At 43.3% G+C, this 24,183-nt stretch overlaps 1 pseudogene; it reads left to right on the forward strand.

The window, feature by feature from the left end:
- The first annotated feature begins 219 nt into the window (after window positions 1-219).
- LOC124383822 overlaps window positions 220-24,183 on the forward strand; it is a 28,490-nt pseudogene continuing 4,526 nt past the window's right edge.

Genomic DNA, 24,183 nt, shown 5'->3' on the forward strand with positions numbered 1-24,183 from the left:
AATGTAAAAAAAGAAAACTATCAGGTCATGCCCCAGTATTTACGGAGATATAAATGCATTGCACAAATAACTTGTGTAATGCAATTTTCATTTCAACTCTGATTCTGATGAATGTGGACCTCAAGTTTACATTATTATATCGCTAACTGTTTAATTTAAGTTGGCAGTAGATAGATACAACAAATCAACAATCTGGCAGATCTTTTCACCAAATTAAATATGTCTGCATTTCTGAGGAGTGCAGTGGACAAGACCTTACAGAGTGAGAATGGACACCTGGACCTGTTCCTCCGCTTCCTTCTGGGTCTCTCACTGGAGTCCAATCAGACTCTCTTACGAAACCTACTGCCCCAGACAGGAAGTAGCTTTCACAGCAAACAGGAAACAGTCGATTACATCAAGGAGAAGATCAGAGAAAATCCATCTCCAGAGAAATCCATCAATCTGTTCCACTGTCTGAATGAACTGAATGATGATTCTCTAGTACAGGAAGTACAACGTTACCTGAACAGCAGAGATTGCAGGTGTTTCAATAGAGTCAGACTCTCTCCTGCTCAGTGGTCTGCTCTGGTGTTTGTGTTGCTGAACTCAGAAGAGAATGTGGATGTGTTTGATTTGAGTAAATATGACAGATCAGATGAATGTCTTCTGAGGCTGCTGCCAGTGGTCAAAGCATCCAGAAAAGCTGTGTAAGTCATTTTAAAATGATTTCATAAATGTGTTACTAATTCCATAAATGTAGTTATTATTTGAAATGAACACTAATGACACTGCACTGATTAGGATCATGATTATCATTCATTACTCCAATCAGGTAACCAGTGTTTACTGATGTGATTTAAATCATTGCTAAAAGCTAAAGTGCAGAATAACGTCATCAAAATTATTGATTATTAGTGGTTGTAGTGTAAAGTTGTCATTGTTTTGGAGCTGATGGAGATCCATTATAACAATAAAAACACAAAATCACAAGGGGACACAGAAGAATTAAATATATATTCTTCTGTGCACATTTGAATATAACAATATCAAAATAATGGAAATAAGATTATAAAAAAATAAGAAGTGTCCTGACTTTTTAAATCACGGATTTACGTGAAAACACAAATCAATCAAAATAAATTAAATATGCCGTGTGGAAAATGAGTTTTACAGGTGGATTTTATACTAATACAAACGATTCTCAATGGGTAACAGCTTTCACAGTTACCTGCTCATACTGTGTGCAGTCCACCCTTCCACACAAACACATGTTGTATTAAATCAATTAGCTCACCAAAAGATAATGTGCTCTGTTACTATCATGAACTGTTCTTTCCTACTGGATTTTCTAGCATGGATGATCCTCTAGTCAGGTGGTACCGTCAGTCTGTCCGGATTGTCATTCTTTCTCCACGAGCAAATACATAAGTAACTTTATGAGGCCATTTTTTAAACCTATGCATTTACCTAGCATTTCTGACTGTACCAACAAGGCTTTTAAACGAAACCCTGCCACTCCATATTTTGTATTATGTGTGTCTTGGAACTACTATGGCATTGACAGAGGTCCTGGGATTATACCAATGGCTTTCCTTCACAATTGCACAATTTGGTTGGTGCACATGTAGATGTTTACCCTTACAGTGAGGATAGGGATTTCCCGAGCAAATAAAGAAGTTTTGATAGTGAATTAAGAATCTAAATCACTACTGGCTGGTAGAGTGACATAATGCATGTTACGAGAATAACATTGCACTGCTAACAGGGCAGTATGCGAGCACCTAATGGCGGGTCCACGGAGTTAGCTTAGGCCGCTTAAATGGACAAAATGGTGAGTCAGTCTCTCTCCTGCTCAGTGGTCTGCTCTGGTGTTTGTGTTGCTGAACTCAGAAGAGAATCTGGATGTGTTTGATTTGAGTAAATATGACAGATCAGATGAATGTCTTCTGAGGCTGCTGCCAGTGGTCAAAGCATCCAGAAAAGCTGTGTAAGTCATTTTAAAATGATTTCATAAATGTGTTACTAATTCCATAAATGTAGTTATTATTTGAAATGAACACTAATGACACTGCACTGATTAGGATCATGATTATCATTCATTACTCCAATCAGGTAACCAGTGTTTACTGATGTGATTTAAATCATTGAAAAGCTAAAGTGCAGAATAACGTCATCAAAATTATTGATCATTAGTGGTTGTTAAAAGGAGATGAGAGAACCGTGGCCAAAGTTGTCATTGTTTTTTTTTTTAAGCTGATGGAGATCCAACAGGTGGTTCATAACAATAAGTACACAAAATCACAAACACAGATTAAATATATATTCTGTGCACATTTGAATATAAAATATCTCAGGGATGTATCGAACCCTAAAATCTAGCTGAACCCTATAAGATTTTGTGATTTCAAAAACAGGGGTGTTGTTGCGTATGTCCTGACTTTCAGTTAAATCACGGATTTACTTTAAAACACAAATAATCAAATTCAACGGTAACGGCCAATGCATGAACTAATGTAAGTATTTACCTCTTCAGCGTTCATCTCTTTGTTATAAGAAGTAACAAGAGTCTGCCTCTCTGTGAATTATATAGAAGCCTTTAGTATCCGAAGATACGTGCTGATACGACCCGTAAACCCGTTTCATTTGAGTAGCTGTTATCCGAAACAGCCTCTGTGGCACGCCAACCAGGTTAATGTGCCTTCTACCGCAAAAAATACTTTATTCTGCGTTAGTTAAAGCCTTTCAGTTCAAAGTCTTACCTGCGCCGTGAGCATGTATTAATACGTATTCTACCACCATGTTTTAAGGTTCTAACGATATAGCTTGTACATTTCTGCCGTCAAACCGACTGTTGCAATGTACTCATGTTGTTTGTCATTGTGTTCATATGGCCCCTAAACCTTTCAAAAAACTGAGGTTAATCACTGGAAAACGTCACTAATTTGGTAGCAGTTCTAACATGGACGAATGCGTTATTATACACCGGGTGGATCATGTATCATTCTCGCTGAGCATAGAATGATTGAAAGAATAATGTTGTATATATACAGAATAAAACTTTTCCGTGTGTCAAGCAGAATCCCGCTTAGCTCCCGTAGAGATGTTTCACACAGTTTATAATTATGGTTAACACGCAGAACTGATTAACGCTCATGCCGAAAGCTGATTATGCCAACAGTGTAATTGTAGAACGAGTCCATCAGGCTGTGAAAAGACTCCCGTTTACAGGATCAAACCTTGGCTGTTATTCTTGTTTAATAGAACTTTAATGAAATGACAAACGATCCGCATAAAAACGATAAAACGTCGTGAGGGTCCAGGTAAAAGTCCTGGTTCAAAGCGTGAACTTTACTCCCGCAGTTATGGGACTGTCCCTCAATAGACTGCATTTGCCCCTGTTGAATTCAAATTACGCACTTAATAGGCTTGTCATGATTTATAGCCTTCCTTTTATGTATAACGACAAGGGCACTTATGGGTAAAGGTTACTGTTCATTACATAAAAAGCTGTGACCAGGCTACGTTTCGTCCATAGGCTGCAGTTTATCTGGCGGAAGCCTGGTAGGACTTTACATGTCAAGTCTTTGGAGTTGATGGTAACTTTCACAGCGGATATGGGTAGTAAAAACCCAAATATGTTTAAGTCTTGCATTATGATTGTGGTAAAAATCAGTTTGGCTGAAATAAGTGTTTCACGCTTACATTAAGTCATCTGCAACTCGATAAAATGGCCTTCGGGACTCAATCCTCGGTTTTTAGACTAATGTGACTGTCTCTTGCCATCACTAGGTGTGTAGTTTTTTATTTCAGTAGCGAGCTTCATATCTTTATTAGCATTTGTCAGCGGATGCAGTCATAGTTACTTAGTGTTATGCTTTTGTAAAATCCTCCTTTTCAATTGGGTTTGGAAATATAGTGTCAGCAGTTCATTGTGCTTTCCCAAAATCCGGAGTGTTACACCAATCTTTGCAACTAAATGAAACGTTTTAGGAATTTGAATCGAACTAATTGTGACACGGACGTTCGGTAATAATGGTAACTGCTAAGATTGACGCTAGCTTCCAAAGGGGTTAATGGGCCTATAAATTAGTTCAGCGATGAAACTCGGGAGGGCCACATCCTAGGGACGTGCTTAGACACTTCCATCCGCCAAATGTTCGCCACCGGAGTTTTTTTCCACATATTCAGCTCTAGGCTGTAGGCTCATTGCCATCGCCATATTGTAGCACTTCCTAGCCAGTTAGATAATGTGACCCCGATAAATGGGTTAAATTAGCCATCTATGAAATTCCTTCTGTTGATATGGGTGCTTATATTGCTATCATATAGCTGCCTTGTAAAGAAGCGCTGGGTTACCCGTTATCCGAGGGGGGCGAAAATGTCCCATACAGAACGTAAATGGGTGCATCAGAAAAAGCCTGGGCCACAAGTCCTTTGTGATTACCGTCCTCATCAAAAATGAAAGGGGATTGGCGGTTCCACTTAACTAAAGCCTGAATAGCATACCCTTTTATACCGCGCTAAATCCTGTTTTCCTACTCCCAAAGGCGGAGCTTCCCATAGCCCTAGTATCCTATAACGACCCAGAAAGTGCCAAAACGCCTCCAGCGTAGGATGCTAGGCCGCCAAGCCAGACTGAAGATCGCTACCGAGCCCGTGCCAAGTATGTAAATATCCACCTGCCTGAAAGTAAGCATTTTTCTGACTCTGAGCCCGGTAAGCACTTCTCTCGTTTTAAAGTAACCCCTACTTGGGCCCTGTAGCAGCCACCTCAAGGGAGTTGGTAAGCTAGCCCAGGGCGTGAACGATTGTTATTTGAGGCTGTCAACCCAGCTAAAGGCCAGCGCTGTATTTGAGATCGTCCTGATGCTCACAGAGATGATCAGAGAGTTTACATTTTATTCTTCTTTTATCAGAACTCGTCTCTGTGCACCAGCGAAAACTCAAATCCAAACTGAGAGAGAAATGTAAAGAATTACTGAAGGAATCTCACAGCATGGAAGCTCAGCACTTCTGAATGAGATCTACACAGACCTCTACATCACAGAGGGTTGGAGTGGAGACGTCAATAATGAACATGAGGTGAGACAGATTGAGACAGTGTCCAGGAGACCAGCAACACAGGAGACACCCATCAAATGTAATGATCTCTTTAAAGACAAGTCCATCAGAAGTGTGCTGACTAAAGGAGTTGCTGGAATTGGAAAAACAGTCTCTGTGCAGAAGTTCATTCTGGACTGGGCTGAAGGAAAAGCAAATCAGGACGTCACCTTCATGTTTCCACTTCCCTTTAGAGAGCTGAATCTGATGAAGCAGAAACATCTCAGTCTGATGGATCTTCTTCATCACTTTTTACCAGAAATAAAAGATTACGATTAATAGACTGTGAGAGGAATAAAGTGGTGTTGATCTTTGATGGTCTGGATGAGTGTCGACTTCCTCTAAATTTCCAGAACAATGAGAGATTGTGTGATGTGACAGAATCAGCCTCAGTGGATGTGCTGCTGACGAACCTCATCAAGGAAATCTGCTTCCTCTGCTCTCCTCTGGATCACCTCTCGACCAGGAGCAGCCAGTCAGATCCCTCCTGAGTGTGTAGACCAGGTAACAGAGGTACGAGGGTTCAGTGATCCTCAAAAAGAGGAGTACTTCAGGAAGAGGATCAGTGATCAGAGCCTGACCAATGAAATCATCACAGACATGAAGTCTTCCAGAAGCCTCTACATCATGTGTCACATCCCAGTCTTCTGCTGGATCTCAGCCACTGTTCTAGAGAGAATGTTGGGTGAAGCAGAGAGTGGAGATCCCCAAGACTCTGACTCAAATGTTCACACACTTCCTGATCTTTCAGATCAAACACAAGGACCAAAAGTACCATCAGAAATGTGACCCTGATCCTCAGCAGACCAGAGAGACTATCCTGGCACTGGGAAAACTGGCTTTCCAACAGCTGGAGAAAGGAAACCTGATCTTCTATGAGGAAGACCTGAGAGAGTGTGGCATTGATGTCAGAGAAGCATCAGTGTACTCAGGCGTGTGTACTCAGATCTTCAGAGAGGAGTTTGGGCTTCACCTGGGGAAGGTGTTCAGCTTTGTACATCTGAGTGTTCAGGAGTTTCTGGCTGCTTTATACACATTTCTCTCATTTATCAACAAAAATATTAATAAACAAAGAATCAACAATCTGTCTGATCTTTTCACCAAATTAAATATGTCTGCATTTCTGAGGAGTGCAGTGGACAAGACCTTACAGAGTGAGAATGGACACCTGGACCTGTTCCTCCGCTTCCTTCTGGGTCTCTCACTGGAGTCCAATCAGACTCTCTTACGAGACCTACTGCCCCAGACAGGAAGTAGCTCTCACAGCAAACAGGAAACAGTCGAGTACATCAAGGAGAAGATCAGAGAAAATCCATCTCCAGAGAAATCCATCAATCTGTTCCACTGTCTGAATGAACTGAATGATGATTCTCTAGTACAGGAAGTACAACGTTACCTGAACAGCAGAGATTGCAGGTGTCTCAGTGAGTCAGACTCTCTCCTGCTCAGTGGTCTGCTCTGGTGTTTGTGTTGCTGAACTCAGAAGAGAATCTGGATGTGTTTGATTTGAGTAAATATGACAGATCAGATGAATGTCTTCTGAGGCTGCTGCCAGTGGTCAAAGCATCCAGAAAAGCTGTGTAAGTCATTTTAAAATGATTTCATAAATGTGTTACTAATTCCATAAATGTAGTTATTATTTGAAATGAACACTAATGACACTGCACTGATTAGGATCATGATTATCATTCATTACTCCAATCAGGTAACCAGTGTTTACTGATGATTTAAATCATTGCTAAAAGCTAAAGTGCAGAATAACGTCATCAAAATTATTGATCATTAGTGGTTGTAGTAAAGTTGTCATTGTTTTGGAGCTGATGGAGATCCATAATAAATAATAAAACACAAATCACAAACACAGAGACATTAAATATATATTTTCTGTGCACATTTGAATATAAAATATCAAAATAATAAATAAGATTATAAAAAATAAGAAGTGTCCTGACTTTTTAAATCACAGATTTACTAAAACACAAATCAATCAAAATAAATTAAATATGCCTGCAATGAGTTACAGTCCAATATTCGGGGATCACTGTTTTCTATAAAGTTCCGCTCCAGATTATATAGGGTACTTGGATATAATGTCCGAACAATAGCACCGCTTGTAAGTCTGGTAAATGTAACAATTTTAGAAAAAAAACAGCCCTGCTACGCGATAGGCCACGCGACATTCTTTAATGCCATGTTCCCACCCGCACTACGCTACGATTTTGTAATTAGTTTACTTCTAGTCTTTAGGCAGAATGGAGCAAATTTTTACGTGTTAGGGATGGTAACCAGAGTATACGTGGGGTACACTGACATTTCTGCAGTGTGCACCAAGGAATGTATGTTTTATGTTAGTTCAACAGCGTAATCAAGCAAGAGCCGACAAATTTGACACTCACTGTTTGGGTAAAGTTTCGTTCAATGCAAATTATATTACAATTGGTGATTTATGTATTTCAAGAGTACACAACAAATAGAACAACAACAACATTTGATTGAAATCTCTAATATGAATGCCCTAATGTTATCCGGGTATGTGATACAGAATTTTAATTCCACGAGTTTCGGCCCATCTGGGGAAAGCAATATGATAAAGGCGGCCTTGAGAAATGTTGAATTTGTTTACATTTTAGGGCTGAGCAGCCGTAACTTTTGCATAATTGAGTAAATCGTCACCTCAAATACCGTGCTCCAACGAAAACGAACTACCATTTTCGAAAGTGTTTGCAAACTGCTAAACAAACAAAATTATTAAGCCTGAGGTGCCTTGACCAATTAAACGCTCTTGGTCCCTTTTGTTCTAATTACCCATTTTGTTCCTTTTGTGGGATATTTCATGGCAGTTTTACATGCCTTGATTTGATCCATGTACGTTTCCAGGCTTTGTTAGGATGCTGTACTCTCCATTGCCGTAGCAATGCGTGCTTGCCCCGTCATCAAGTAGCTGCTGTGTTGATACGGCACTAATGAGTGTGTGTGTGTTTGAGATGTCAGTGTTCTGATTTATCATCATTTCTCTCCCAGGTTGTGTGTGTGTAATCACAGGTGAAAGCTGTAGAATTTTTGTCTCAGTTCTCAGTTCAAACTCCTCCAGTCTGAGAGAACTGGACCTGAGAGTGAGCAGAATTTAACAGACTGCAGGATTCAATGAAAGCGTTTTTCAGCGGCTTGCTCTCTGCTGGACTGAGAATCCCCGACTGTACACTGGAGATACTGAGGTCAGATCATCACTGGGAGGCAGACACACTGACCTTTAGGCTTCCCACATCCAGGCTTCCAGAAAACCTCACTTGCTAGAGTTAACACTGATGGTGATGTGTTTCACCAGTCATAGCTTACCAATTACTCACACCATAAAGGGAAACAGGCTCAACATGTGTAGTTTGATCTATGGCTCCGCCCGAGTTTTTATTCAATGAAACCTGTTATACCTCAGCGGTTATAATGGGAATGAACTGAATGAATTTGAAAACGTGACTACTAGATACTCGCTGGCAACCCAGGTCATGCCTGACCCAAACATAGTAGACCTCCAGGATGCGAAGTCACACCGCAGACACATCTTGCCGCGCATTTTCAGTTATTAAAAAATGGGCAATAATGTCAGTGATTTGCAGATTTTTCACTGAGACACCCTGTCCTCCTTACCCATTTGCAGTGCTTAAATGGTCCCAAGTTTCAGCGTAGTCGCCTGACCCCAAAAACGCCCTGTTGCAAAAGAAGCGTAAAAAGATTGAGTTTTCGACTGCAACACAGAGTAATGTGATCCAATGTGCTCAATGATTACTGTTGCAAGACCATTGCAGGGGCAGACGGAAAGAGCATAAACCGCTTATGTTATTATCTCCTGCTGAAGTCGCCACCTAAATCTTCTTCATTGGCAAGGGACGTCGGTCCGCGTGGGGAAATAACAGTCGCCCCACGTTACGAGTATGATCATCGTACACTAAGTCCTGTTTGTCGACGCCACAGGGTAGCAATAATAAACCAATGTCGATCAGACGATGCTTCTAGTGACAGGATTTAGAGTTGTGTAGCAAGGGGATGGCTTGGGGTTAAGGCCCTCGTTAGTTGGGTATCCCAATGATATGCCCTAATCATCAGCGGGTAGACCGATAAGACACCGAGCGTAGATTTTTAGCGATGGCGCTAGCCGTGGGCAAATACGGCTAACGCCAAAGGGTGACTATTTCCGTACGTAGGTTGCCCCGTGGAATAGGGTAGCGACGTAATGGTGCATGAGGCTTCCCTCGTTTAAGCGAGGTAGAAGTTAGTCTTTGTGCGGACCCTTGGTTAGAGGCTTAACAGGTAATCGGCCAGTATCGGGTATTTCGCTTGTAGCCGCGCTGTTGGCTATCGTGACATAGCGACATCACGAACGCTAAATCATGTATGGGGAGGACCGAGGTTGAAATACGCATCAGAGGTGGTTCCTCATGCACACTATCCAAAGGCCAGGTCTTCTGCACCCTCGGCCGGAGCGTTGGCTTAGGGTGTCTACAGTGATTGCGAATAAATTGATGTGCTCAGAACACATTGTGGTAGCTCGCCTCCTGTCCGACGGGTCGTTTAAGTGGGGCGACCATCACCACCCTTGTGACTGCAGCCATAGACGCCCCTAGTACCGGCAGACTGAGGTATTCAACTGTAGAATGCGTAACCACGCAACATAGACGGAGAGGTAGTGTAAACTGCGTGCTAGGGTCAGAAGTTTCTTACGCATGCGGGCCTGGCACCCTTAGCGCAAAGTCTAGTGAGTTTCTTTAAGCCTGCTGAGTATGCAGAAGTCTTCTGTCCCAGGCGGCTCGGTGTGGAACTTGGTGACGACATCTACTTCTTTATCCAGTAGGAGTAGTACCAGGGAGGCTTTTCGTTTGGATCATGACATCGGCCAAGCTTTACTCCGCAGGCCGAGGTAAGTCTTTATTGTGTGTGTCAGTAAGTTAAATGGGAGTGGTCAAAGGTATATTTATCGAAGGAAATTACTGTCGATGTCGCTTCGCGTCGAGGGGTTATGCTTCTAAACTGTTTGAGATAAGTCAGGTCGAAGCAGATTTGAGCCAGGGCGTACCCCTGGCTTAGCTTCCCAGATGCTGCTGGTAAGGTAGAGGCGAAAGGTGACTGATGCAAATGCCGATCATCGGTGGTGCTCAGGTAAACGTAGTCAACAGTTGATGTCACCTGATTAAATTGATCTATCACGCTCGTTGTACCAAACAATACGACGAAGGTCATGTCGTCGATAAAAGGTGATGCTACCTTATTCAAGGCTAAGCTCTGATGAACCGCTCGAACTCCCGGGTGAAGGTGATTCCTCTGTAAACTCTTAAGGCTAGGCTAGCAGATGGTTGATACAACGTCCACCCTACCGCGACAGTCAGTCCGAGTTCATCAACTAAAAGCCGTCCATACAGAGACACTACAGAGACAATTATTGCTTTCCTGCTTAGATGAACCCTAAATCCCATACACTGCTCTAACAGGGACAGGGAGACTGTAAAACTAGACTTCTGTCCAGCGGCTACACGGCTATTCAGATTATTCTGTTCTCGTATTTACTTATTGAGCTTCTAGGGATTCATGTAACTCATGTTTTACACTTATTCCACGTTCTTCAAGTGTTGCAAAAATCAGGGTGCTACAATAGAAGCAAAGGCTGTTTTTGTAACATTTACAGACCCAGGTGGTCATTGGGATGCAGGTCAAGTCACATGATGGGAGAGTGGGGCCCTCATAGAGCAGTGCCAAGTCAACCTAGTCAATTGCAGAGATACTGGGGCTGGGCCATATTGAGGCTATTCTTACCAGAACGGACTTGGGTTGTCCTAAGTGGGTATTACCCCTTGAACGCCACTGAGGTACCTTCAAGCCACTCACAAGTGGACAAAATATAAATAAATGTCAACATCTTAGTGGGATGCAATGTTATATAACACCTAGCTCCATGCGAAATGTAGAGAGACATTGCACCAAATGTATACTTAGGTGGTATAAAGCGAATCCTTCAGTCTATCCTTTCACGGTACATTGACCGCTAGCTCTATTGTATGGAGATCAGCAAACAACAAAATATCTACTCCATGTTGTAACCCCAATTGTATTCCAATTGGACTTTTTTGTGTACATGTCACAGGTTGAACCCCGATTTGCTCTATTTCTAAGTAATGTCCGTTTCACATGCTCTGTAACTCCTGTCTCTCAGTGGTTAAGCTGCCCAGTGTGCGCATATGATCATGCTTTCAAGCACTAATGAGAAGTTGTGTGTTTGAGATGTCAGTGTTCTGATTTATCAGGTCGTTTCTCCCAGGTTGTGAAAATAAATGGATTGACCTGCAGTCAGCATACGTACGAATCTCACAGGGAAAAGAATTTGTCCCCAGTTCTCAGTTCAAACTCCAGTCTGAGACTCAACTGGACCTGAGTAAGCTGCAGGATTCAGGAGTGAAGCTTCTCTTGGACTGGAGAATCCACACTGTACACTGGAGATACTGAGGTCAGATCGACATTCCCCACTGATATAAAGAGGCTGCATTGGGGGAAGGTGCTTACGTCAGACTTAGGATCGTTTGCTACGCTTCGCATGCTCAGCTCGCATACAAAGAGCCACTTGCTGATCACCATGTGCTACAGGGTCGAGACATTTGGCCTTTAGTCAATATCTCTGCTCCAGCACAGTTATGGGGAAGTGATATGGAGCTGGGATATCACCAGTGGCGCCCCAGGGACCGCCTATAGTTATGGCGCTGGCGTTCACCACGCCGACAGTTCCTGATTCTGGTGCTAATAGGGGAAAAAGTATGCCAGGTCATATCGGAGCTCTTGACACAATTCGGAAACCATGGACACATATGAAAGAGGGTTTCCTGAACAATTCAGCAGTCATCTGACAATCTTACGCTTATCTGGCGATGTTCTTGGCATTTGTTAAGCGGCATCACTCCTCCGTCAAGGTCCGTAATCAAAAAATAAGTGCCTGATGCAAAAAGTCTGGTAGGGTTGTCCCGAAGGGCTGGCTAAAAAAAGCTGCATTCAGGGAGCTTCAGGGTGTCCGTTTTTGTTATGCACCACGTCGTTCTGTTTTGTATATGCGAACTATGCCCCTACCTTTAGTGGCTTAATCTATGCGCACTCCAACCGTTGTTTATTTTGTTCAAAACTGCTATACCTATGAGCAGGTTCATGTTTGGGTCTCAAAGTCAGAGTTGAATGACTTTTAGGCTAATTGGGGCATTGTGATCTATCACTACTGTGAGGCAGGTGAGTTTAACGAAGCTCTCATTCGTTTCAGCTGATAGCAGGTCAGTCAGCCAGTTTTAAATAATCCATTACGTGGGATCGCATCAGTCACTTTCTATGACCCACAAGAGTCGAAGTTTCTGTCATGGAGGACTAGAAACAAAGGGTCTGATCCAGTAGCTTGCCGACCTGGAGACAGAGTAATGTTCGCCCCAGCAACTAGCTCGTAAATACTGAGGCACTCCATCCAGTCTATCACTCATGTACTTAATGAACCGTAATCTCATCAGAGACGCCTAAACGCCATTTGCATTCAGTCTCAGACTTTTTTCCATAAAACGGCTTTTAGCTATATTTTAAGACAGTGCTATTCTCTCAAAAGTCGTCGATACCTGACTCTCACAAGCGTTTTAAATCCGTTTGTACACTCGATAAAATAGTAATAGAAACACTCACATGACCTCCATCTCCTGGAGTCACTCCACGTCCGCAGTATTACAAAAAGTAAGATCCTAAATCACAGCTTTTCATTCACAAAGGTTGAATCATGATTCAACGTTGCCAAAATAACCGCCAGTCGTTGACCAACATGTTTTTCTTTTCAGAGGACGGCTCCGGGGTAAAGGGGCACACACTTACACACAATATTTGTTTACATGGTATGTTGGCAAAGCAACAAGATAATCCAAACGCTTGGCACGCAACTATAAATAGCGCAACTGGTAAAACAGCTCTCAGGCAACGCCACTTTCACGTCTCAGTCACGTGGTTCATGCAGCATATGGCTTCCATTTAAGTCATTTAAAGATTTCACCAAGATTTTCTACCAATGGTATACCGTTATACAGGGTATGAAAAAAGCGATCCTTCACGGTATACGGTATAGGGACGGTGCAGGTATCTAGGCCCATAAGCAAAGTATTTATCCTGTATTGATCAAGAGGCTAAAACCTGCCTTTTGTTTCATATTCTGCAGAGTGTATTACATATCTCATTTGTTTGGTGCTATTTCCCTGTAGCTTTTGTTTCATGTCCTTTTTGTTTTATTTCCACAACCTGCTACCCGCTCCTTTTTGTTTCACATTTGTCGCCATGGCACATTGTGTGTGTGTGTGTTTCCTCATACAATGTTAGCCTTAGCTGCTTCTCACTGCCAGCAATGGTCTCTCCACCCCACTCGATAGACAACTGGTGTGTGTGTGTGTGTGTGTGTGTGTGTGTGTGTGAGTGTTGTGTTTGAGATGTCAGTGTTCTGATTTATCATCATTTCTCCCACTCCCAGAGGGTTGAAGAGTGTAGTCCGCACCTGTGTAAACAAAGTCTTCACATTTGAATGTGAAACGCACTAATGTGGCAGAATTTGTCATCATAACTTCAGTTCAGTTCAAACCTCCAGTCTGAGAGAACTCCAGACCTCGAGTCGCGGTTCTATCGGTAAAGTAATCAGCTGCAGGATTCAGGAGTGAAGGTTCTTCTGGGAGCCCACCATTTTGCGAAAATGGACTTCACGTTTGAATCCACACTGTACACTAAGTTTGCAGATACTGAGGTCAGATCATCACTCTGTACCGCCACCATGGTGATAAGCATTTCGTCAGTTACATTCATAACGTTTAAGTAAACATTTAGCCACTGCTTTAAATAAAGCCCAGCAGATGAACCGCTACGGATAGTTAAGTGCAAAACCGTTTGCATAGCCAGGGTTGAGACATTGAATTGGTAACAAAGCATTTGGCTCCGGCGGTAAGGCATTTAAGCCCTAGCGGATTAGGCCACGCGGTTTTTCTCCTTCGATAATAACGTTGAACATTGCTGGGATTAAAAATATTGACGATTTTGCAAGAGCTCTTAGTCGAGAGTCCAGGTGAAAGTGTTAGTGATGCGATCATAAGACGGCATCTGTCAAAATAAGACGGGATAGCGCGATCAAGTGCAAACTTTTGTTCAAATTCAAAATATGGGGGGCGACATCCCGGGGAACAAGAATAGAGTGAAAAAACAGGGGCTTGGTATGTACGGTCGGGCAGCATTCTTTTATTTATGGCCCGAAGGTAAAGCTGTTTGGGATGACAGTCAAAGGGGCTCCTTTCTGAGACGCAGACACACCCTCAGTTGCTATGGACCATTCCTAGACGGATGACTCTATAAAGTGAAGCTGCTGGCATCCATATTCAGGACTGCTTGATCACGGCTCCTGCTAGTACTTTCAGCTAGTGACTGCATCACGGGTGCTCTCACACGCTTTCAGTTGCGTAGCTGGGTATGCTCCACCAGCAGCCCTGAACATCGAAGCTGATGTTGGATAAACGCTTCTTGATTTGGGTCGCCCAATATAGCCCCTGCTGAGTAAAACACATAAAAGGGGCCCTAATGTGGGGTTACACTCAAACCTAACTCACGTGGGATCCACGCTAGGGAACCTTACACTGTCAGTGATAAATTCCTTGAGTCCTAACTGAACATACTCGGAGATGAGACACATTAAGGCCGGAGATGGCATCTGCACACCTGCATGGGAGATTGGTATGCCGTGCACGATGCACGTCTTAGAACATTTCCTGAATCTTTCTAGAACTGATTCAGATTCCGAGGTAACGGTGTTTCAAATGAACTCTTTCTCTTTAGATCCTACCGGCTTGCACCCTATTGAGGCTCTACCCCGGCACCTCCAATCTGATCCAGTCTAATCTAGTCCATCCTTCCAAAAGGTATCCTATTTGCGAATCTAGCCTCGATCTACGGCTATCCTTCTATCGCAAAATGATTCACGAGGCATTTCTAATCTTTTACGATAAAACATGCCTTTTGTTTTAATTTATTTCACCTACGCATTTTGCTATCGCTATGCTGCACGTCCGCGACCGGTCCGACCTGCACTCCATTTTGTTTTATGGTTGCTCTGCATCTGTGCGTCTAGCCTGCGTGAAGGTGGGATTATTTGTTTCTATGAAATATCTCTACGTTATACAACTGGCGTAGGTCTCATAACTGTGTTAGGGGAGGAGGTGTGTGTGTGTGTGTGTCCCCTATCACTGCATGATAAACGGCTGTGTTTGTGTGTGTGTGTGTGTGTGTGTGTGTTTTTCACCCCGTTTACATGAAATCATGGATGTGGACTAACGATGATGCTGTTGATTCCGGTTCCATGGTCATGTCATTCAGTTATCTGTCCCCTGAGATAAGCACAGTCGTGGAGAAGTGCCTATGTTTTAGTGTATTCAGGTGGTTGCCGCAGACGGTAGGGGATGAAAGCATGGGTGCGCGTCTGATGAGTACACCTCAGTGCCGTTGCCATGTATTCCTTAAGCTGGGTCAGTTCTCAGTTCAAATAACTTTTCTTTTTAGGAACCCAGGAGGATACTGTTGCAGCAGGTGAAGGCTGGTTCGGATTACCTATTGACCGCGATAAGCAATTAGTACTACTCAAATAATGCACCCTCCTGGTGCACAGGCAAAATGTAGTGCAAATCCATGGAATTCCGGTTATCGTTCAAATTGGTACGCGTCCGCTAGCACTCAGCTAAAAGAAGCTGAACGGGACTGGAGATGTACCCGTAGACATATAGATTTTCAGTAGGTAAGCAGGGAGTACAAGTGCGAGTTAAGGACTTATGCATTGGGTATGTGCTAAGGCCCAGACTCGGAGCGTTAAAATACTGTTGTTTCCACAGAGCTGTCTAGATCTTGACCTGGTTGAGATGAGAGTCGCTGTGTGCCCCAAGTACTGATGACTCCGTGAGGCTTTTGAAAGGGTCACCTTAAGTAAATCCGTAGCAAAAACATGATACTAGATGGAGTGATGTGCATAAATAGCCTGTCATGCCCATACATTACAGGCACTCAGCCCACATCTGATATTTATATTTGCCTTATCGTGGAACGGATCACCACTTGAGTAAAAGGTTGGCAAGAAAGAGGCCACTGAATTCTGCGCATTGCCTGATCCATGTACCCTGAAAAAACTGCCATGTATGCGGGGAGATCCTTTAGAAAGTCCGTCTAGGGATGATGTTGCACTGTTAGTCGTTACAGTTGTATGACTGATAGTGCCTACTACTTTCTAATGAGAGTCAGTACTATGAAGATGAACGGAGATGATTGCCTATACTGCATTGCCGAATAACTGAGATTGCCTAGATGAAATCATGAACAGGCCAAGGAATATGGGGCGAAACCCGCTGAGTTTAGCTTGAGGGTAATCACCAGGTCTGACCCTGTGGAACACCATCACGGTGCGTCCATTGTATTTGGAACTCACCAAGTGAGGGAGATGGTGGGATGCCTAGGCGTTTTTATCAGTACGCTGCTGTAGGCATGGTAGTCGTTATCCACCAGGAGGCTAAGAGATGATTCCCAGCTAGAATATTTGCAAACTGGGGCAGTCGTGGAAGGTGTGAAGGTACGATGTACTCGGGAGGGCAGTTATGGGGAAGTGCATCCAGGCATGACATGGCCCCTATTGTTTGATTACTGGGTTTTATGAAGGAGGAGCAAACGGGCCAGGTTCAGGGGCGCAGAAACATCCGAAGGCTGGTATGGTCGAAAGTGGGGTGGGCAAACTGGAGTCTAGCTAGTGCAGTCATTTGCCATTCAGAGTGTCATACTCAGATCATTTCGTGGGGGCAGGTTGTGATGCCATGTCAGTGAGTCTTGCGTATACCCAGGGAGGGTCTCATTGTGGCATGGGGAACCTAAAGGGACTGTAACTACCGTGTTTATTTTCCTGACAATGAATTTTTCATATGAAGTAAAGACCTCCTTCCGGCACGACTTAGTTTTGATTTCTACCCCGTTCCTGATTTCCTTCAATGTGTTCATGTTCGAGCTGCAACTTTGTTCTATCCTCTTGCCATTCTGAGTGTTGAAGGTGCAGTGAGTCCACCACGCGGATCCTTAGGACAAATTGGTACCCAACCTAGTTCGATTTTTAGACTGGATTTTGAACAGATTCTGGAGTTTGTAAGGTGCGATTTGGTAAGCAGATGTAGTTTCGCCAGAGTCCAGTGCTTTCATTTGTCACGCAGCTTAGCTTTGCCGGGGAGATGGTACGAAAGCCGTGTGAACCAACATGGGCTACCGTCCATGTCGCTCAGCGGCGCTGTGTGTGAGGGAAGGGCCCAGCGATCGGATGTGTGGTAACTGTGAACCCGATGAGTTCCGCCTGTGTTCCAGTGATTTTCATACAAATAACATTTCAGCTTTGCTTCGACTGATGAGCCTCAGGTTGTGCAAACCTGTTAATGGCAATAAATCCCCTTTATCAGTGGACAAATCAGAAGTGAAAGAGGCTTTATGTAGAATTTGTGCAGTCGCCAGGGCCAGGGCTCAGTTCAAACAACTACTAATCCTGAGCACTCGGTGCCGAGCTCAGCTGGACCGTATCCGTTCCTGTGATAGGTTCAGCCAAGGGTTCAATAAGCCGTGGCAGGAGATTGGGGCTTCAGATCCCCGTGGGAATAGGGGAACTGCCAAACTAGTCTGTGGTTCGGTATCAGACATCGTAGGTAGTTTTGGATGATGTCCAGTTACCTACCCTGAGTCCAGTCACTGGGTGAACGTTTAAATGGCACCAATTTCTAGATAGGGGCTTGTTTTTATCAAAGAAACTGCTTAGATGCACAGTCCCGTTCTTAAGATTTATTAGCGTGCCTTACATTCAAGGGAAGCCTTCCGACATTGCGCCAGATCATGCTACTCCGTCGCCTTGGCAACTGAATGACTAACCTGCGAAAGACCAACTTCATTGATCTGGATACTCACCAAACATCAGCCCACAAGGCCTAGTGGGAAACACTGTAAGGTGGTGTCCTAAAACTGTATATTGATTTAGCGGAGGTTGGTCCAGAGGACTCAAGGCGGTGGAGTCGGGAGCTGAAACTTCATCTATAATATTAAAAGGCGAAATCAGCACAAGTTCATAATTATTGCTGATAATGATGAAGATTCGTCCACATATATTCATGTTGATTTCATGGGGAAATCTGGATTATCACATATGGTTTTAGCTCAAAGGCGGGACAATGTTTGTTAGGTTTAGACTTAGCTCCGGGCGGTAACCAAGATGTGATCTGAAGAATAATATTACTCTGCCATGGCATAAGTTCCGAGAGAACGATGTCTAAAAGTCGTTTGCAAACTGCATTGCAGTCACAGTACCGGGTTGACGTGCGAATGGCAGTTTGGATGACCATCCGGGCAGGTGACCCCATGTTCACCCATCCCCTGCACCTTACTTCACCTTTAACACCGTTACCAGCGAAGTACTATACAGTTCTATTTGTATCATGACAGCTCCCTCAGTATCAGGTCCCCTATGATTTTCGGTACTATTATTGCGCTGGCCAGACCGCCTTTTAGCCTGTCGATTTGCAATCCCTTTTAGGGGAGAACTCGAATGACTATGTCAGGACTGCTGCGCAGGTTTTCAACTGTGAGCTATGCCTAGTGGACCACCCAAAGTGGTCTGAGCCTAGGAGACAACTCATTTATTGTCGGGGTCGTCTGTTGAAGCCCCATCCTACACTGAGGCTCTAAGACTGCGATTTCACTCCGAAACTGTAAGATGTACCTTTCTCTCTTACAATTGGTTTAGCCCACCACCTCCCAGGTAGCAACGCCTCGGGAACGTGGTCCGTCTACCACATGTAGCGATCCCGATGCGGTTTAGAGGAGACTCACTGTTGGCACAACTGAAAGTTTCTTTTGAGCCTAGACCCATCTCGTCCAGAGCTGCTCGTTGTTAGAGCGGCTACCTAATTTTGATTGATCCGGATTGCTTTGGTGTCCACACGTGTTCCGAAGTGACGGCTACTAGTTTTACCAGTATAGCACAGGTTTGTGAATGATAGGAACCAGCTTTAACAAATGGAATCTCAGGTAATGCAGATCATCATTAATTGAGTGATATGCGGGTGGGGTGGTTCCTATTCAATTCAGTAGAGCTTATCGTGGCAGGACAACCTTTTGGGATCCAGAGTGTGCAGCTAAGGGTTTTTCAATCTAGGCGGAGATGACCTAGTAGTTTGCTTCTCCTGCTCGCTCTCAGTCAGCAAGTCTAGGAGTTGCCTTCACATCGCCGTGGGATCCTTCTATTTTCAGCGCGAGGTCGAACGAACGATAGGCTACGACGGGTTTCTAGAGTGCACCGTTTCAAGCTACTCAGAGGACAGATGCCAAAATCGGGGCTGGTTCATTTATAAGATCGGTCAGGCATGACCCTTTGTTTTGATTTCAGACGTTAGGGACGGCCTGTTCCTATTTCGGCAGCCAAAGCTGCCTGTTAGGGTATAGGGAGAAAAGTTGATAGATAGAATAAAAGCAGGGTGATGCGGGTGGACAATCCTGCCGAAGCGGCACATGTATCCCCCAAAAGGGTCAGTGCCCTACCGATTTTACCATGTTTGTTCCGAGACAAAGAAGGTACGTCTAGTCAGCTGATCTCTACTGGGTGCAAGGAATTCGATTTACCATAGGTGATCCCAAATCACGCGAGGGCTCAAGACTATGTGTGGTGAAAGGTCAAGGTTACAGCCTAACATATAGTGGGCTCTGCGACGTATTTAGCGATATTGCTTACTATGAGGTGCAAGACTAACGCAAGCAGGAACGAGTAAAGACGACAGGTGTGTGTGTTCCAGATGTTGTACCCAGTACAGTGGTCCACAGCCCGAAAGTAGATGTACCTTGCCTGAGTGCTATGGAGCCTGTCCTCATGCACTCAAGACCAGGATGGAGGTGTTTGGCACGTGACATATCCTTCGTAATTTATAGGGATGATGAGGTGGACTCCCTGAACTACGGAGGCCAGGGCATCATAGTGAATTTCTAGTAGAGTCTTGTTCATGTATAGGCCTCAAACGCGGAGTTATAGCTCTCCGATACATCACCACTTGTCAAACATGACGTGAACAGTCTATAGGCCACAGGCGAGTACGTATGCTCAAATTACTCCACACCGAAACCAGCGTTCTGGGGAGATACAGCAATGAGCGAGAATGAGGATACTTTGAACGAGCTGCTAGACTTTAGTGTGCGTAAAATATTTGACATGAAGGCCTGGCCGACTACCCGGGCTCATCAGTGCATTACATTCTTAGAGACTTTACCTTAGTGAGCTTTCATCAAAACTGCAGCGACAGGAAGACAATCAGCATGACCCAAAACCAAGAGATCCAAAGTACGATCAACCCCAGCAGTAGATGTTATGAGGGATTAGAATGTTCTCGGAGGAACTGGTCAGTTGCTGTACCAGGGGTCAGTTGTCACAGACGAAATAACCCCAGTTGGAAATCGAAGTTAATTAGCTGTGCGAATTAGAGCAAGATAAAAAGTCCAAGATGACTTCTTAGAAGAACTCTATGCCGCAGAATTGCTACGATAATGTTTGCAATCATCATGGTCCACTGTACTGTATGACGGCGAATAATCCACTGTATTCAGAAAGAAGACATGGCTTTAATGTGAATCAGAAATCAATGTCAACAGACTGATTTTCTTTTCATTTTGAGAGTTATGAAACTCAGGTGATTCCTGTTCAGTTGCTCAGTGAAGGATGGACATAACATACAGAGATTTTGCTACTTTGTTGATTCAGTTGCATGTGACAGAAAGGTGATGATCAGTAAAAGCTTAGAGTTTACAAAATCACAGTAATAAAGTGTGATTTAAGGATGCAGGAAATGATTTGTGTAATTAAAAAAATTTAGAGGAGAAAGAAAGTCAAGAGACAGTGTCAAGAGATGTGTAATTACATCTAAAAAAGTTCCTCATTATCAGAGGTGAAAAGTACAAATCCTTCATTATGTACATGTGATTTAATTTTTACTAACAAATAAAGATTTACTGACATGTAAAACTGTTAGCTTTTGACAGCTTTTGGGATCATAAAAGACCTCACCAAATGTTAACAGTTGGCAAAACACACTAAAGATATCTTTAAAGAAAACTATTTACTGTATATCAGGTTGATATTCAAAAAAAGATATTAAGTTAAAGATGATGAAGTTTCATGGATATACATTTCCTACATTGAACATTATTTTTATTTCATATATAAATACATGAAATCAGTCCTGGAGCAATCCAGAAAAGTACTGGGTTGAAAGCCACATGTCTCATGAGTATATATTTCAAATTTTATGAATATTTTCATAACAAATGAGATTCCTACAAACATTTATCTGAGACTATGTCTGATCCTTTTCTCCCTCCCATTGTTTGAGAGCCACCTGCTAAAATCAGGTGGCCATTCACACTCTATTCATACTGTCATGTGCGGAAGAACGGAGGCAGAAGTCGTAGTCAATAAAGCGGGTTTTATTTAGGAAAGGTGAGGCTAGTGTAGAGTAAGCTCCGTGGCGAAACGGGTAGGTATATCCGTGGAGCGCCCTAAAAGGGGGAGGTCCACAATGTCCGAACCCAAATCCGAAGCAGGAGAGGAATATTGTGCTAAAGATCTACACAAATTGTCTGAAAGTTGCCATTAAAAAAAATTATGCCGAAGATTCTTACAGGTTTATTGAGAAATTTCACTGACTTGCAAAAACACTTCAAGACTGCCTCAGTAGGTCTGACTTATTAGGACACTCTACTTTTTATCAGGTCGATTTATGGGAGCATTCACGTCAACGGGGTATAATCACCTAAATGGTTACCCGTCTTACCAAAATAAAAGGCGTGCCTTAAACGTAGTCAAGTGGTCAAGAATTCAGTGCCGGGAGTCAGAGTCATTGCGTGTAGGCAACTAATAGCCTTAGGCTGGCAAAGCCAGAAAGCTGAAAGTGGCCTAAAGCCAGACTACATAAACTGCTTGAAACAGCTGATTCGCAGGGGCGGAGCGATGCCCACTGCGGGGTCTGGAGCGGAGTGACGCCCACCACGGAGGACTGGAGCAGGCGACATCCACCATGAAGGTCTGGAGCAGAGCGATATCCACCTCAGAGACCTGAATGGAACGATGTCCCCGACGGAGACCTGGAGTAGAGTGGTGGATTGTCATTCATATTGATGACCAGATAGCCAGACAACTATCGTTTTACAGTCATGACCATTCATATTGATGACCAGATAGCCAGACAACTATCGTTTTACAGTCATGACCATTCATATTGATGACCAGATAGCCAGACAACTATCGTTTTACAGTCATGACCATTCATATTGATGTGCGGCCATTCCAATCCCAACACACACACACACTTACTTTTCAAGCATTTCTTTTATAAAACACATGGGCTCCATCATCAGCATTCTCCTACTGATATACCCCATGTCCTTCCTCTGCACATGTCCAAACCATCTCAATCGCGCCTCCCTCACCTTGTCTCCAAAACGTCCTACATGCGCTGACCTCTAATAAACTCATTTCTAATCCTGTCTATCCTCATCACTCCCAACGAAAAATTCAACATCTTCAGCTCTGCTACCTCCAGTTCCGCCTCCTGTCTTTTACTCAATGACCATACAACATCTCAGGTCTCACCACAGTCCTATAAACTTTCCCTTTCACTCTCACAAATACTCTTCTATCACAAATCACTCCTGCTATCACTCTTCTCCACCCACTCCACCCTGCTTGCACTCTTTTCTTCACTTGTTTAACACACTCTCTATTACTTTGCACTGTTGACCCCAGGAACCTGAACTCCTCCACCTTCTTCACCTCTTCTCCCTGCAACCGCACCCCTCCACTGCCCTCCTCTCATTTACACACATGTACTCTGTCTTACTCCTACTGACTTTTATTCCCCTTCTCTCCAGCGTGTACCTCCACCTCTCCAGGCTCTTCTCAACCTGCTCACTACTATCACAATATCATCCACAAAAATCATAGTCCAGGGAGACTCCTGTCTAACCTTGTCCGTCAACCTGTCCATCACCACTGCAAACAGGAATGGGCTCAGAGCCGATCCTTGATGCAGTCCAACCTCCACCTTAAACCAGTCTGTCGTTCCTACTGCACACTTCACTGCTGTCACATTGTCTTCATACATGTCCTGCACCACCCTCACACCTGACTTCCTCATACAATACCACACATAAAAGACACCCAATATGAAGTAAAAATAATTGATGATGATGATAATGAGGATGATTGTATTATATTATTAGTTTTAGCAATATGATAATAGTAAAAGTATGATCTGAGCACTAACTAGTGTTTTACATCTAAAAGCTACAATCCTGGGGAAACAAGTAAATAAAGAGTAAGAAAGACTATTCTTTTTTCTATCAAGCAGGTTTTTTTAAGCTTCAAATAAAGTTTTATCTGGTTATAAGTGCAATCAACATTTTTAATGCCATTTAAACATTTTCCTACCTGAAAAACAAACCGCACATAAACACAACTTGTACAATTATGTAAGTAGTGAAAAGTAGTGACAGCAGGTTGAGGGAAAATGTAGTCAAGTAAAAGTAAATGTTCACTGTTTTTAAACTACTTAATAAAGTACAATTTCTGAGAAAATCGACTCAATTACAGTAACCAGAGAATTTGTAATTTATTACTTTACTCCACTGTTCATAATTTCTTTCCCAGTGTGTGTGTGTGTGTGTGTGTGTGTGTGTGTGTGTGTGTGTGTTTAAGATGTCAGTGTTCTGATTTATCATCATTTCTCTCCCAGGTTGTGTGTGTGTAATCTCACAGAGGAAAGCTGTAGAATTCTGTCCTCAGTTCTCAGTTCAAACTCCTCCAGTCTGAGAGAACTGGACCTGAGTTACAATAACCTGCAGGATTCAGGAGTGAAGCTGCTCTCTGCTGGACTGGAGAATCCACACTGTACACTGGAGATACTGAGGTCAGATCCTAATATACACATAGTGTTTATGTGATTGTCATTATTATAGTATAAACCTAATAACAGTAACATT

Source organism: Silurus meridionalis, chromosome 4, assembly GCF_014805685.1.
Source record: "Silurus meridionalis isolate SWU-2019-XX chromosome 4, ASM1480568v1, whole genome shotgun sequence".
NCBI classification, from domain to species: Eukaryota; Metazoa; Chordata; class Actinopteri; order Siluriformes; family Siluridae; genus Silurus; species Silurus meridionalis.